Source organism: Musca vetustissima, unplaced genomic scaffold (genome assembly GCF_032173495.1).
Source record: "Musca vetustissima isolate MV318-11 ecotype Yass unplaced genomic scaffold, APGP_CSIRO_Mvet_v1 utg1214, whole genome shotgun sequence".
NCBI classification, from domain to species: Eukaryota; Metazoa; Arthropoda; class Insecta; order Diptera; family Muscidae; genus Musca; species Musca vetustissima.
Window position 1 is genome coordinate 128416 of NW_026873462.1, and position 15637 is coordinate 144052.

Genomic DNA, 15637 nt, shown 5'->3' on the forward strand with positions numbered 1-15637 from the left:
TTGATACCAACACCAGACAATGGCACTTTCCACAATTAAAATTGTTGGAAAACTCAATGCCAGGAAAGACAAATGCAACGGAATTTTATGAAAAAAAAATTTCTGGGAATTTTTTTTAAAAATCCCATGCGATTTTTTTTTTGCCGAGTATACTGTTAATTGGCCTCGTGGTTTATTTGTTTACATTTTAGAAAAAAGTGCCCTCAGACCTCTAACTGAGGTCTGACGAATTTTTTTCTATAGAAAAAAGTGCCCTCAGACCTCTAACTGAGGTCTGACGAATTTTTTTCTATAGAAAAAAGTGCCCTCAGACCTCTAACTGAGGTCTGACGACCTCTAACTGAGGTCTGACGAATTTTTTTCTATAGAAAAAAGTGCCCTCAGACCTCTAACTGAGGTCTGACGAATTTTTTTCTATAGAAAAAAGTGCCCTCAGACCTCTAACTGAGGTCTGACGAATTTTTTTCTATAGAAAAAAGTGCCCTCAGACAAAACTGAGGTCTGACGAATTTTTTTCTATAGAAAAAAGTGCCCTCAGACCTCTAACTGAGGTCTGACGAATTTTTTTCTATAGAAAAAAGTGCCCTCAGACCTCTAACTGCCCTCAGACCTCTAACTGAGGTCTGACGAATTTTTTTCTATAGAAAAAAGTGCCCTCAGACCTCTAACTGAGGTCTGACGAATTTTTTTCTATAGAAAAAAGTGCCCTCAGACCTCTAACTGAGGTCTGACGAATTTTTTTCTATAGAAAAAAGTGCCCTCAGACCTCTAACTGAGGTCTGACGAATTTTTTTCTATAGAAAAAAGTGCCCTCAGACCTCTAACTGAGGTCTGACGAATTTTTTTCTATAGAAAAAAGTGCCCTCAGACCTCTAACTGAGGTCTGACGAATTTTTTTCTATAGAAAAAAGTGCCCTCAGAGACGAACTGAAAGAAGTCTATATAGACGAGCTGAAGTGCAGTCTTTATAGACGAGATGGATGTAATCTTTATAGACGAGCTGAAGGGAGACTCTATAGACGAGCTGGAAGGCAGTCTCTATAGGCGAGCTGAAAGGCAGTCTTTATAGACGAGCTGAAGGGCAGTCTTCTATAGACGAGCTGAACGGGAGTCTTTATGGACGAGCTGAAGGGAGTCTTTATAGACGAGCTGAAGGGAGTCTTTATAGACGAGCTGAAGGAATTCTTCCTAGACGAGCTGAACGGAGTCTTTCTAGGCGAGTTGAAGGAATTCTTTATAGACGAGCTGAAGGGAGTCTTTATAGTCGAGCTGAAGGGAGTCTTTATAGACGTGCTGGAGGGAGTCTTTATAGATGAGCTGACGGGAGTCTTTATAGACAAGCTGATGCGAGTCTTTACATACGAGCTGATGGGAATCTTTATAGACGAGCTGATGGGAGTCTTTATAGACAACCTGATGGGAGTTTTTATAGACGTTCTGATGGGAGTCTTCCTGGACGAGCTGAACGGTCCTTCTAGAGGAGTTGAAGGATTCTTTCTAGACGAGCTGGAGTGAAGTCGATATATAGACAAGTTCATGGATTCTTGATTTGAAGGAATTATTTATTGACGAGTTACTTTTAGACGAGCTGAAAGGCAGGCAGAATAGCAGGCATATAGTAGGGACTTCAACTGTATAAAGCGTAGATTTTTATGGAATATTTTTTTGAGGAACTTCAACTTAAAAACCGTTGATTTTTGATTTTTTTTAAATTCGATGATTTTTATAGAATATTTTTTGAGGGACTTCAGTTATAAAAAGACCGGTTTTGTAAATTATCTTTTTTGAAAGATTTTTAAAAGAATATTTTTTGAGAGACTTCAAGCGTGGAGTTTAAAAAAAAAATTTTTGAGGCACTTCAAGCTTGAATTTTTAAAAGAATAATTGTTGGAAAGTTCCAGCGTGCATATTCAAAGGAATATTTTTTGTAGAACTTCAGCCGCGGATATTTAAAAAATATTTGTTGTGTGACTTCAGTTATAAAAGCCGTGGATTTTTAAAGAATATTATTTGTGGGATTTCAGCTTAAAAGTCGTTGATTTTTAAAGAATGTGTTTTTGTGGGATTTCAGCTACAATTCGTGTTTTTTTAAAGAAGATTTTTTGTGGGATTTTAGCTATAAAAGTCGTGGATTTTTAAATAGCTTCTTAAAGGCATGTTTTCAAATTGAGAAGCTGTGGAGGAGTATGCACTCTCAAATACTTTGTGAAAATTTTTACTATATATAGAGAATTCATCATACTAACGATATCTCTTGGAGAATTTCTTCTCCTTTGTATGGTTACACATTCGAAGGCTTCATAAAATTCTCGTTCACATGGAAAGTCTTGATGATATTTATTTATTTAGAAGAACTATGTATTCACCAATGTTGGATCTACTAAACCGATGTAAAGCTAATTTGACATACGGTTTAAAATTTAATCTCAATGAGACACCCTTTGATTATTTGGTATACAAGTAACATGAATAGGTCGAAATTATATATGGAAGCTATGCTATCTCTAAATTTGAAACAATTTCAAGGAAACATGCCGAAATTAATTTATATTAATTTCAGTAAGTTGTGTCAATTGGCCTAGCTATGGGTCTTAATGCACCGTTTACCTAAAATCGGACGAAAATATATATAGGAGTTATATGTACATCTGAATCGATTTCAAGAAAACTTGACACACATAAGGTTATACTCCTATATAGGACGAAAATATATATGACAGCGATATCTAAATCTGCATCGCTTTTTACCAATTTCGATAGCGTTCGTACTTGAGGCAAATAAATGAGCTGCACCAAATTTCATCCGATTCGGATTATAAATGCGACCTGTACTTTGTTTACAATTTAACATCAACAGACAAACAGACAGACGGACATGCATAAATTGACTCAGAAAGTTATTCTATGTATATTCTCAAAAGGAACAAAATCGTGCGGCGTTTAATGTATTCATTCAGAAGCACGAATTGTGTATATTCAAATACTATAACGCTGTTCTATAACATCTCATAGATCCTTCATGATTTATTTGCACCCATACTTCTTGGAGAATTTTTTCAACTCTTTATAAATCTCATTATTCAATTCAGAAAACCCAGATTCTCAGTGGGTTTTATATATATTTAAAATTCGACTAAGATTTATACAGATACTTTTAAGATATTCATCATCAATAAAAAATACCTTTGAGAAGTTCTGCATGTGGTCTCATATATTTAGAATTTCCAACAAATCGAAGCTATTTCTACTTATCTGTAAACCCAAATATGTTTAAATTTGCGTTACTTGCGATAGGGTACATTCAATTCGGTTTGATTTAAATTGTTACCGTTCTCAATATGTTTTTTGCTTTTATGATTTTTTTGTTTGCTGTCATAAGGAATTACTTTACCAAAAATGGAGAATATCATCATAACCATCATCTTCATTGTCAGAAAGCAAACTTTTTCAATAGCAACAACACCAACAACAAGAAAAACATATTCTTTAACGCTGAGGTAAAAGTTTGCACAAAATTTATAACATGAGAATGGTGATGATGCGATGACTATTGTTGGAAATTTTTATGATTTTCTTTATTTTTGTTTTTTTTTTTGGCCAGTCATATATGTGTGTGCAGAAGCAATATTTATAAAAATGCAATTGCATTAAACCATAAAAAAAGAAATGCAGAAGAAAAAAAATCAAATACAAAACGTTTAGATTAATGTTGGCATAAGATTTAAATGTATGTTATATGCAGAGGATGTGGTTGGGAACTTTCTTGGTGAAGGCACACAAAAGATAACACTCGGCGTGTTTAACTTTTTGAAGAATGTTCGTGTTAACTGCAATGCACAGGAACAGGGACGGTTGCAATGGGAGAGGGTTTGTTATAGAGGTTTTTCATATCTAAAGTAAGGAAAGTAGTAAAGTCGGACGGGGCCAACTTTACCACTATGGGTATATTAAACAGGACTATTAACATGAAATTGGATGAAATAAAGTATGTGATATTTATCTAAATGTGAATCTACCTAGATCTATCCATAAACATGTCATTCGTTTGCTACAATGGGACAAAATTATGTAAATCGGCTTCAAACAAATACAAATAGGTCATCCGTTGGGCTATGTCTGTACTTCTAGAAAATGCAACTACATAACTCTATGCTCAATTATGTACATTGTGTAAAATTTGATGTCAATCTGACTAACATGAGGAGTTTGATGCATAATTTACTTAAGATCGGGCGAAAATATATATGGAAGCTATATCCAAATATGAGGCGATTTCAACGAAACCATATGATACCCTACACAACTTCCATGAAAATCTAACTTTCTGTGGTTCTATATTCTGAGATTGGGCAATATTTCGCGATATTTGCACCCTTGTGACTGGCTAGAGGTCAGAAAATGTTACTAATAATCAGTACAGCCCCTCTAATTTCTTGTCCATCAGATTTCCTTCACCGTAGGTTGTGTTGTGATGTTCGGCTTTCGACTCGAAAAGTACAAATAATTAAGTTTTCGGTCCACTTCATCCGAAAAATTATTATCTGATCATCACCTAACAGTTTAGGCTTTGTCCTTGACCATAACTGGAACCTCATGGAACATTTCAAAGCGATCAGGCTATATATCCGCCCTAAAGTGTGGTAATAGGTTACTAAATAATATATGAATACGTAAACACTTGTAAATATTTAAGTGTAACTCCCGAATCCGGGTACCTACGACAATATGATTGGTATCAATTTAACGGTCAACAATTCCTCTTCGATATACTATCAACTTCTCGGGTCTATGTCCTTCAGGAGTAAATATATACGCCATAGAATAAAAATTTTGTAATTTTTCACACAAAAATCAGAGTCTATTTGACCCCCTAAATATTGACCGATCGTTATATAAACAGGCATGCTTATTCTTTGGCCCGACCCCCTTCTCCATGTGAAAATTAGCAAAGTTCGGGCCATAATTGCGGCCTCTGGAGCGACCAGAAAATTGGACAAAAATAAAGTTTTTGGTCCATTTCATCCCCTAAATATTAACTGATCTTTATCAAAAACCAAAAGGGACTTCATTGGTCAGAACACATCCTACATGCAAAATTTCGCTGACAACATAGTTGTGTAGGGTATAAAGAGCAATATCTAAATCTCAACTGATTTTCACGAAATCACTCTAGGCTCAATTCAGTACATTATAGCAAATTTCGTCCAAATCGAAGGGTACATAGGGACTTTGTTGCACCATTTACATGAAATCGGACGAAACTATATATGGGAGCTATATCTAAATCTTGACCGATTTTCACGAAACATGGCAGACATCATTCTATGCTCAATTCAGTACGTCATGCCAAATTTCGTGCAAATCGAAAGATATATAGAGACTTTGGTGCACCATTTACATAAAATCGGACGAAAATATATATAGGAGCTATATCTAAATCTGAACCGATTTTCACAAAATTTGGCAGACATCATTCTAGGCGCAATTCAGTACGTTATACCAAATTTCGTGCAAATCGACAGATAGGTAGGGTCTTTGGTGCACCATTTACCTTAAATCGGACGAAAATATATATGGGAGATATATCTAAATCTAAACAGATTTTCCCCAATTTCAATAGGGTTCGTCCTTGGGCCAAGCAAATGAGCTGTGCCAAATTTCAACCAAATCGGATTATAAATGCGACCTGTATTTTGTTTACAATTTAACACCAACAGACGGACGGACATGCATAAATCGACTCAGAAAGTCTATGCATATTCTCAAATGTTTGCGAAAAAGAATTTTACACACCAAGAACCGAAATTACAGACATTTCAATCCGGAAATAAGCGTAAGTCGATAAAAATTACAAAAATGAGACAGGAACGCCAAAACATGGATCCATACTGAACAATTTTCTGCAAAGAAGTGTATTCCCTACCAAGATCCTAAATTACATCCGATTGGATTAGAAAAGAAGCATAGGTTCATTAATATGCCGAAAATGGGACAGGACCTTTACATGGGGTCTATGTCAAAACATGGACCTATTTTGACAATTTTCGGTAAAGAAGTGACACTTCGATTAGAAAATGAGTCTGGGTTCATTAAAATACCGAACATTTGGCTAGCCCGTAATATATCCAAGAGCAATGCAGTTAAAACCACCGAAATACCGAGCATATGTCGGCACAGTTATATCCGGGCTATACCAAGATCCTAAATTACATTAGATTGTATTAGAAAGGACCATAGGTCCATTAATATTATTCTTGAGTATTATCATAATATTAAGTTTTTCATGAGAGTCCCCCTTTCATAAAAAAATGACAATGACACCTCTGTGATTTTAGGTAATACCCGCAGTCAGAAGTAGTTTTCTGCTGGTGGTAGTCTATATAAATTATTTGTACAATAAGACACTAAAACTTTGTCTTGTTTTGTCGTTGTAATTTTTGCGGTTTTAAGAAAGTAAAGTTCAGTTCCATAAGCTGGGGTATGGCTGGCTGTCTTTAGCATTTGTTTCAGTTACAAGTACAACTACACATACATATGGTTTACGTTGGTTGTTGCAGTTGGGGTTTTGCTGATATTTTGCCTAGTTGTTTTTTTCGAGTCGTCTTCTTCTTCTTGTGTCTTTCTGCATGGCTTCGTTGTCTGCATAAATGCTTGCTTGTTGGCTGGTTGGCTTGTAGTCTTCCGCTCTCTTTAACAAAACATGCCAATGTTGTTGTTCTACCAACAAAAAAACTCTGTCTTATTGTTTTGTTACTCTAATAACTCTTGGAAAATGTGAATGGCTTGAATAAGCATTTAACCAATACGAATTTGTACACTCAAAGAAAAAAGTATGTGTGTGCAAAAATGCCAATTGAAAAAATTTGTAATTGATTTTAATTTCTGTTTAGATTTCGATCAATTAATTTAAATAAAATAAATGAAGAAAGGAATGTATACGAAAATCTAAAGAGAGAGAGCAAAATTTAGAAAGGAAATTTCTCAAATTTGTATTTAGCCATTTCGAAGAATTTATTATGCAAGGATGCTAACAGAACATGAACCGAGGAGAATGTTTAATTGGCTGAAGCTGAGAAATTAGGTTTCTGTGACAATTGTTAAAGAAAAATGTATATTATTATACAATACACAACTATTTCGATAGGGTATTATAGCTTTGTACAGCCCCAAGAATTGGAAACGTAGCGAAATATTGGTATTATTCCCACATTTAAGTAAATATCGACTAGCTGAGTCGATCTAGATATGTTTATACGTCTGGCCATTATAATTTGTTAAAATGATACAGCACACAGTTATGGACCAATGGTCACGAAATTTTTCATGAAGGTCCAGTTGTGGCCAAAGAAGACCATTTGTTTTGTTAATTATCAGTGAATATTTAGGGGATGAAATTGATCAAAAACTTTAATTTTGTCTGTTTTTCTGGTCCTCAGGTAGGGAATATGGCAAAATAATAAACATTACATGCCAAATGGACCCAGACTTTGTATTTTGGAGTGTATATATTTAATCCTGAAGAACATAGACCCGAAATGTTCATAGCATATTCAAATAAAGTGGTGATGGTCAAGGACGACGCCTAAAAATTTCGGTGATGTTGATATGATATTTAAGGAGTCCAACTGAAAACTTTATTTTTGCTAAAGTTTCTAATCACTCTAGAAGTCATTATTTTATGCAGAAAATCACATATTATATACGGTGAAGGGGATCTGATCAAATATTTAGACCGGCTGTTTAGATGATGATCGCTCAATATTCCGAGGGCCAGGTCAACCAAAACCTAAAGTGACAAATTTTTGTTTTATGGCGTAAATATTCACCTCGAGAAAACAAGGTATGAAAAATATGCCAGTGAAAACAAAAATTATACCTGTTGACTTATAACCGGTCAAGAGAGGGCAAATATCGCGACATTTTGGCTAGGCTCAAAATATAGAAACGCAGAAAGTTAGATTTTTGCAGTAGTAGCTGTGTAGGGTGGTAGTAGGTTTTTCTGTACCATACTGTGGTACAGGATGTTTTGTTTTTGTGCACATGTTTGTAACAGACAAAAAGAAACGAGATAGACCCAGGGTTCCTTTTGAGAATTTGCATAAAATCACTTTCTGAGTCGATTTATACATGCTTGTCTATCAGTCCGTCTGTCTGCCCATGTTAAATTTTAAATAAAGCTAATTTATTTGGCCCAAGGACAAACCCAATTAAAATTGGGAAAAGTCGGTTCAGATTTAGATATAGCACCCATATACTATATGTTCGACCGATTTCCTGTAAATGGTGTACCAAACTCCCTACATTTCATTCGATTTGCGCGAGAAATTTGGCACAACTCACTTATATAGTCCAGAATAATATGTGTTGAGTTTCGTGAAAATCGGTCCAGATTTAAATATAGCTCCTATATATATTTTCGTCCGATTAAATGTAAATGGTGCACCAAAGCCCCTATATATTTTTCGATTTGAACGGAATTTGGTATAGCGTACTGAATTAAGTCTAAAATGATGTGTTCTAAGAATCATGTAAATCGGTTCAGAGTTAGATATAGCTCCCATATAAATTTTGGTCCGATTTAATGTAAATGGTGCATTAAAGACCCTATATATTTAAATTACGTACTAAATTAAATCTACAATGATGTGTGTTAAGTTTCGGTCTTCAAAGCCTTCATAGATATTGAATTAGATAATCCTGACCCTTTCTAATGAAAACTTTTCAATGTATTTAATAACTTCACAGGAAATCCTTACAGACCTTTACAGGAAATCCTTACATATTCAGAAATCCTTACAGACCTTCGTAAACTATTTTGAAAGTTTCAAAGATTCCCTGACGTGTTCTCAATTTGTCAATTTTAAAATAGCCAACATATATACATTCCCACATATTTTAAATTCTTTTGACGCATTTTCCAATGGAAGGGTCCTAATTTGGCATTACAGGCTCTTGATGAGCGAAAACCATATTTGCAGGACATTTATTTTATTATGTATACCTTTCAAATACAGGTTCGGAGTCATGTTCAGTATATTTGGCCGCATTTTTCCTATGAAGTATCTTTCCGGATTATTGTCAATTGATTGGGTCAAAAACATCTTTAAATAAAATGCTCGATATAGGTCCATAATAGGTCGATATAGGTCCATATATAGCCTCATTTAAAGGTCCTGGCACATTTTTCCCGCCTTAATTTTTGGCATTTTCAATTTACTACTCTCATTTCTTCCAACCTGTATACCAGTAATTTGGTATATAATTTTCACAGAGAATAAGTAACGCCCTAGCAGACAATTTGTAATGACATAGTCTTCATATAAAGATCCTGAGCGATTTGAGGCGAACCACCAGGTGAAGGGTATCAAAAGTTCAACCGGCCGAACTTTACAACGTTTTTACTCCTTTTGTTATCCAATTAAAATTTTTTTCGATGTTTGCTCCATTTAGAAAAATGTCTCATGGGGTTCAGAGATCTGATATGAGCCATGAAGATATTGGGTTTCATATATTTGTTCCAAAAAGACAAGACATGTGACTGTAATATGGAAAAATTTTTTATTGGCATAACAGGATTACTTACTGATCACCTCGACAATTATACCAGTGTGCTTGTGGTGCTTACCTGAAATTAGAAGAATAAAAAAATTAATTATTTCCCAATATATTGAATGTAGAACTTTTAAAACTAAGAAAATGTCTTGCCACTAGCAACCTAATACCGAAGGACTCCATATAGTTTTGAGACCGATTTTTTAATTTTTCATTGTAATAAAATAATTAGTTAAAATCTTGAGTGTACATTTATCACCCATACAACAATAATACTGAGATAATTTCAAACTTATTTTAGGTTATATATGTGTAACCATAGCCCACAAATGTAATAATGTACAACAGCGCATTGCAGAACAACCAAAATTTTGTGCAACAATGATGATCATCAGCATAATTATTAAGTTACTTTGCTCATTGACTTCGTCTGCAATGATTATGTTCCAAAGAAGAAACATTGTACAAGAGTTGAACTTTTGTAACCGGTTTAATATAAAACGACCCACAACGACGACCTATAATGAAAGATGTTCTTCTCATAAAACTAAGCTATCTACCTGCTTCCTGCCACACAGTCAGCCTAGCGATCTGTGATGTGACTAAGTACAAGATTCCATAGAGCAGAGTATAGCCGAACCATGTAAACCAAGAATAAAATGTTACATTTAAAACGATCGACCAGCAGACAGACGGGTCGACCGACCGACACAAAAACAAAAGATGGAGACAAAATGTTAGAGCATTTGGGATTATAGATAAAAACGCTTCTATATAAAGTTAATCTTATAAACCACAATAAATACCGTTATATTTTATACCGCATCTATGTTTATTTGCAGCCATAACATGGACATACTCGTACTCGCTACATACAGAAAGACAAAGCGAAAAAACGTAGAACAACGAATTACGGTAAAATATAAACGAAATCATTGGTTGTTAGTATAGTAGTAAATGATTGGTGAGAGGGCTAGTAAAATGATGCGGGGAAGGAAGCTGTAATCATTGGGTCATAGTGTTGCCATTTTCCGATTTTAATTTCCGGCCAAAATTAAAGGAAAAATACTTAATTACTTTACTCTAGGCATAGACACGCCTAGAGTATAGTATTGAAATTAGTATTTCGGTTTTTTAGTATCTCGGTATCTAGATTTTTGTCGGCGACTCCATAATGTTCTTGGTCGGAATAATATTCTATGGAGAATTAGCAATGTCTAAACGGAACTTCAATTGAAATGACGATTTAATTTAGCACATATAATCCTACAAAACCTCGAATCAAAAGGATCCGTATGAAGATCCCGCTCCATTTTCGACATTTTGAAGGTTGTAATCGAAGTTTCCAACGAAAATAGTAGTAGTTTTGCCATTCCAGGTTCTTGGAGGATGAAAAACATCTTAGCACCATGATTTTTCACTGACCCATGAAGAAGTTGCATCCCGTTTTTTGGTCTTTCAAGGGTCGAAGGCCCATTGTGCAAACTAAGTGACTGTATTCATAATTTCTCAGAAGAGCTTCATAAAATTTATTTATCAATTCTTTATATTCAGATGTTATACGATTATACCATTGCGTACTAATGAGCTACGTAAGGCTTACTAATGATTTGTAGGCCTCCCCATGTTAATGCATTTATGTAGATAACGCCATAGATCCAGCCTTTGATACATCGATCTCGGCATTCTAACAAGGTATGTCCGCCCGTGAGATTCCAAATGCGGAGGCCTTGTAATAATCACAAGGCCTTCCCATTTTTATGCAGTCCTAGATCCATATTGCGGTATGCCGACCTCGACATTCTAACAATGTAGGTCCGCTCGTCAGGTTCCGGCGAAGAAAATTCTAAGTATAGGTTTAAAATGTTCGGTATAGATCAATTTTTTAATAGACCCAAAAAGTCGCACCCCATTTTAGGGTTTTTGAGGGTCAGAGGTTCATTTCGCAAACGAAGTGACTGTAATTTATCATTCCGGTGTCTTGGTAAATAATAAACCTTTTCGCAGAATATTCTGAAAATTGTGGGTACATAACCGGTTCTAGCTGTATATTCCAACCGGGTCGGGTCTTTGATACTTGAACGATTTCTTCGCAAATATTTTTAAGTGCATTTCCATGTTTTGACATAGCACACCTTAAAAAGATCCCAAAACTTCCGATTTCTTTCGAAACAAAAATCGTGGGTATAGGTCCATTTAAAGCTCCCGACTCATTTTAGGTATTTTGGTGGTCCTAGGTGCAGTTTCTAACTGATAAGGCTGACATTTGGAATTACGAATTCTTAGATGCTAAAAGACATATATGCAGAAAATGTGCATTATATGTCCATATTTGGTCATAATCCCACATAAAAATGTCGGACTCGTTTTAAATATGTTGACGGCCTTAGGCGCATATTCCAACCAACTATAAAGGTTCCACTTGCTTTCGGTATATTAGGATGGGGAAAAAAATCCATGATCAAAGTTGACCAGCATGTTAGCTGTCGTAACATCACCAAGATGCTAAAAATCGACCATAAAACTGTTTACACAAAGCTGGATTCAAAAAGAAGTTCGATGTTTGGGTGCCACACCAATTAACAGAAAAAAATAGCATGGTTCGAATTTCCAGACCAATTTCCAATAGACCAATTTCTTAAACGGATGGTGACTGGAGATGAGAAATGGATCACATACGATAATCCTGTGCGAAAACGTTCGTGGTCAAAGAGCGGTGAAGCACCTCAAACGGTGGCCAAACCAGGACTAACGGCCAGGAAGGTTCTTCAATGCATTTGGTTGGATTATTTATTATGAGTTGCTTCCATATGGCCAAACACTAAATTCTGATCTCTACTGTCAACAAGTGGGCCGTTTGAAGATATCAATTGACCAGAAACGACCAGCATTGGCCTACAGGAGAGGTGGCGTGTTCCACCAGTAACACACACATCTACAGTGATTCGCCAGAAACTTCGGGAGCTTGGTTGGGAAGTTTACATGCAGCTGCCATACAGTCCGGACTTGACACCAAGAGATTATCATTTTTTTCTTGCATTGCAAAATTTCGTTAAGTCGACTACTAAATACATAGCAGGACTTCTATGAGAGAGGCATTATGAAGTTACCTTTAAAATGGCAACAAATCATACAACAAAACGGCGCATATTTGACTCAAATCTGACATTCCGAAGCATGTTAAATAAAGTCCTATAGTTCATATAAAAATAATGGATTTCTTTTTCCCGAACCTAATATTTGGATTTTCGCTTGCTTGGAAAATTCAGAAAAATGTTGATAAAGATCCATGTTTAGACATGACATATTTCCAATATACTTTTCCCTATAGCTCCCATATATAGGTTCCGCCAATTTTAAGATATTTTCATGGTTCTAGGCGTATATTGCGATGTGGTTGTAATGTGATATTAGAGATTTTAGGTGGGAACAAAACTTCCTTGCCAAATAGAATGAATATGGGAGCATATTTTCACATGGATCCCGCATATAAATATCCGTTCTATTTTCTGTATGATGAACGTCATATCCAAATTTTCCAATTTGAGTGTGAGCAATTTCGTTTTCTCACAGACATATGACCATATAAAAGACCCAACCACCGATTTTAGGTATTTTAAATGTATAACATTGTCTCAAAATACTTTCATAAAGGTCAATTTAATTTTCAATATAGGTCCATGTTAAAATAATCTCCCTATAAACATTCCGCTCATCTGCGGAATATTTGGAATTCCGAGTTTTTTGGAGGGTGGAAGGTAAAAAAGGTTCGCCCCGGCCAAATTTAACGATGTTTTTACTTTTTTATACCCAATTTGACCAGGAAATTCTTAAATGCAACAACCCTAATCATTACCTTCTAACTAAATAAGTGAAAGGTCGTCAAATTGTAGCTTGTATAAAGTTTTTTGTTGTACATAGTCCATAGTTGTTATTTTTGTAAAATCTCTTTGTTCTTCACAGAGCAAAGATCTCTATTACCATTTCTAATAGAAGGAAAAATATATGGCTAGTAACAAAGCTATATATATATATACATACAAATGTATATGTATATAAAATTGAATAGATGGCAGACAGGTCGACCGCCAAAAACAAAAAGGGGCTCAATGTCCGCAGTACAACAACCAAAAACAAAATTTGTTCGTTAATCTAACCCAAATGTGGTGGTGATGACGATGGTCGTGGTGGTGGTGTTGATGATGCTACAATACCATCATTGCAGTAATGCTCCATTGCCACCATTACCATAGCCACCATCATCATTGACTAAGTGTTATAAAGTTTGAAAGCCATTTCATATGGAGTGTTACTGTTCCTACAAAAAAAAAAAAAAAAAAAAAAAAAACATAAACTCTTTCTTTAACCACAAAAACAATGAAGTAGTGAAATTTTTGAAAATTGTAATAAAATATTGGTTAACGTGTACCATTTCATTTCATTTAGTTTCATTTGCATTTGTGGTAACTGCAAGCCATGCATATGGAATTGGGTACAGTTTAATTTCGGTTTTTTGTAATGGAGTTTTATTTTAAAAAATTTTCTTTTGTTTTTAGTTTTCGTTAAAAGATCCACGTGCATTTATCTGAGGGGGGAAATTCATTGCGGTTTTATATAGGGAAATTTATGAAGAGTTTTGTTGCCTTGGTCTAGAGGTAAATAACTGGAGTAAAATATAACTTTTATTGTAAATAATGTCAATGAGTGGAAGGTAAGACCTATACGAGATTTTAAAATATATTTAGCTGGTCGGGAACCTTATACGAGAGCTGTCTCAAAAAATTGGATTAACGAGTATTATTATTCTTTTGCAAAACGAAGTATCAAATTGCATACCTACAAAACTACCACGAAAATTCCACCTTTTCAATTTCTCGATATTTGCAACCTCTTGACCGATTATAGGTCAACAGCTCCAATTTCAAACCCTGGCATATTTTCCATATATTCTTTATTACTTTAGGTTTGGGTTGCTTTGACCCGGATGACAGATCATCATCTAAACAGCCGTTTTAAGTATTTGGTCAAGATGTGATAAAAATCTGACAAAAATAAAGTTTTTGGTTCATTGCACTCTCTTAATATCACTTCAACATCATGTAAAAAAAGTGATTAGTTCAACATTTCCTCCATCTAGTCGGGTAATAGTAATACTAAACTATATCTTAACACGTATACACTTTTTAAATATTTACGTATAACTCCCATATAGTTGGTATCAATTTAAAGCTCAACCTCCCCTCTTGGATATATCGACGCCTCCGAACCATAGTATGCTAAGTCGACTTAGCATGTTTTAAAGTTCTTTACGTTTTTAGATACTACGGTCCTTAATTTATATTCTCTGAAATTTTGGTAATCATCTGCCAATCCAAACCAAAGTTATAAGCAAAAATATACTTACCATGGCCCGTAAGATATATGAAACTTCCAAACTTTGAGAGGTTCTACTGAAAAACTCACTTTTCAGACTTAGCATACTATGGGTCGGAGGCGTCGATATTATTAACTTCTTTGGTCTATTTTCTTGAGGAGGAAACACATACGCCATAGAATTCAATTTTTTTAATTTCCACAAAAAAGTCAGGATCCATTTAATCCGCTAAGTATTGGCCAATCTTCATTTCCTTCCTGGTGTAAAATTTCATTGTGTTCGGGGCATATTAGTGGCCTCTAGAGCGACCAGAAAATCAGACAAAAATACAGTTTTTGGCCCATTTCATCCCCTAAATATTAACCAATCAGTATCAAAAACAGAACCCATCATACATGCAAAATTGTGGCTATTGGTCCATAATTGTGGCCTGTATCATGTTTACAATGGTCAGACAGACGTATGGACAGCCATGTCTAGATCGATTTAGCTAGTCGAGATATGACGATCGGTATACTAAAAGGTGGGTCTAAGACCAATATTTTGCGGCGTTACGAACTCTTGGGGCTGCACAAAGCTATAAAATCCTGACAACATAGTTGTGTAGGATAAAAACCAGTAAGGAAAGTAGTAAAGTCGGACGGGGCCGACTATATGATACTCTTCACCACTTTGCACAGTGGGAAAAAATGCAGATCTAGCGCGCAGAAA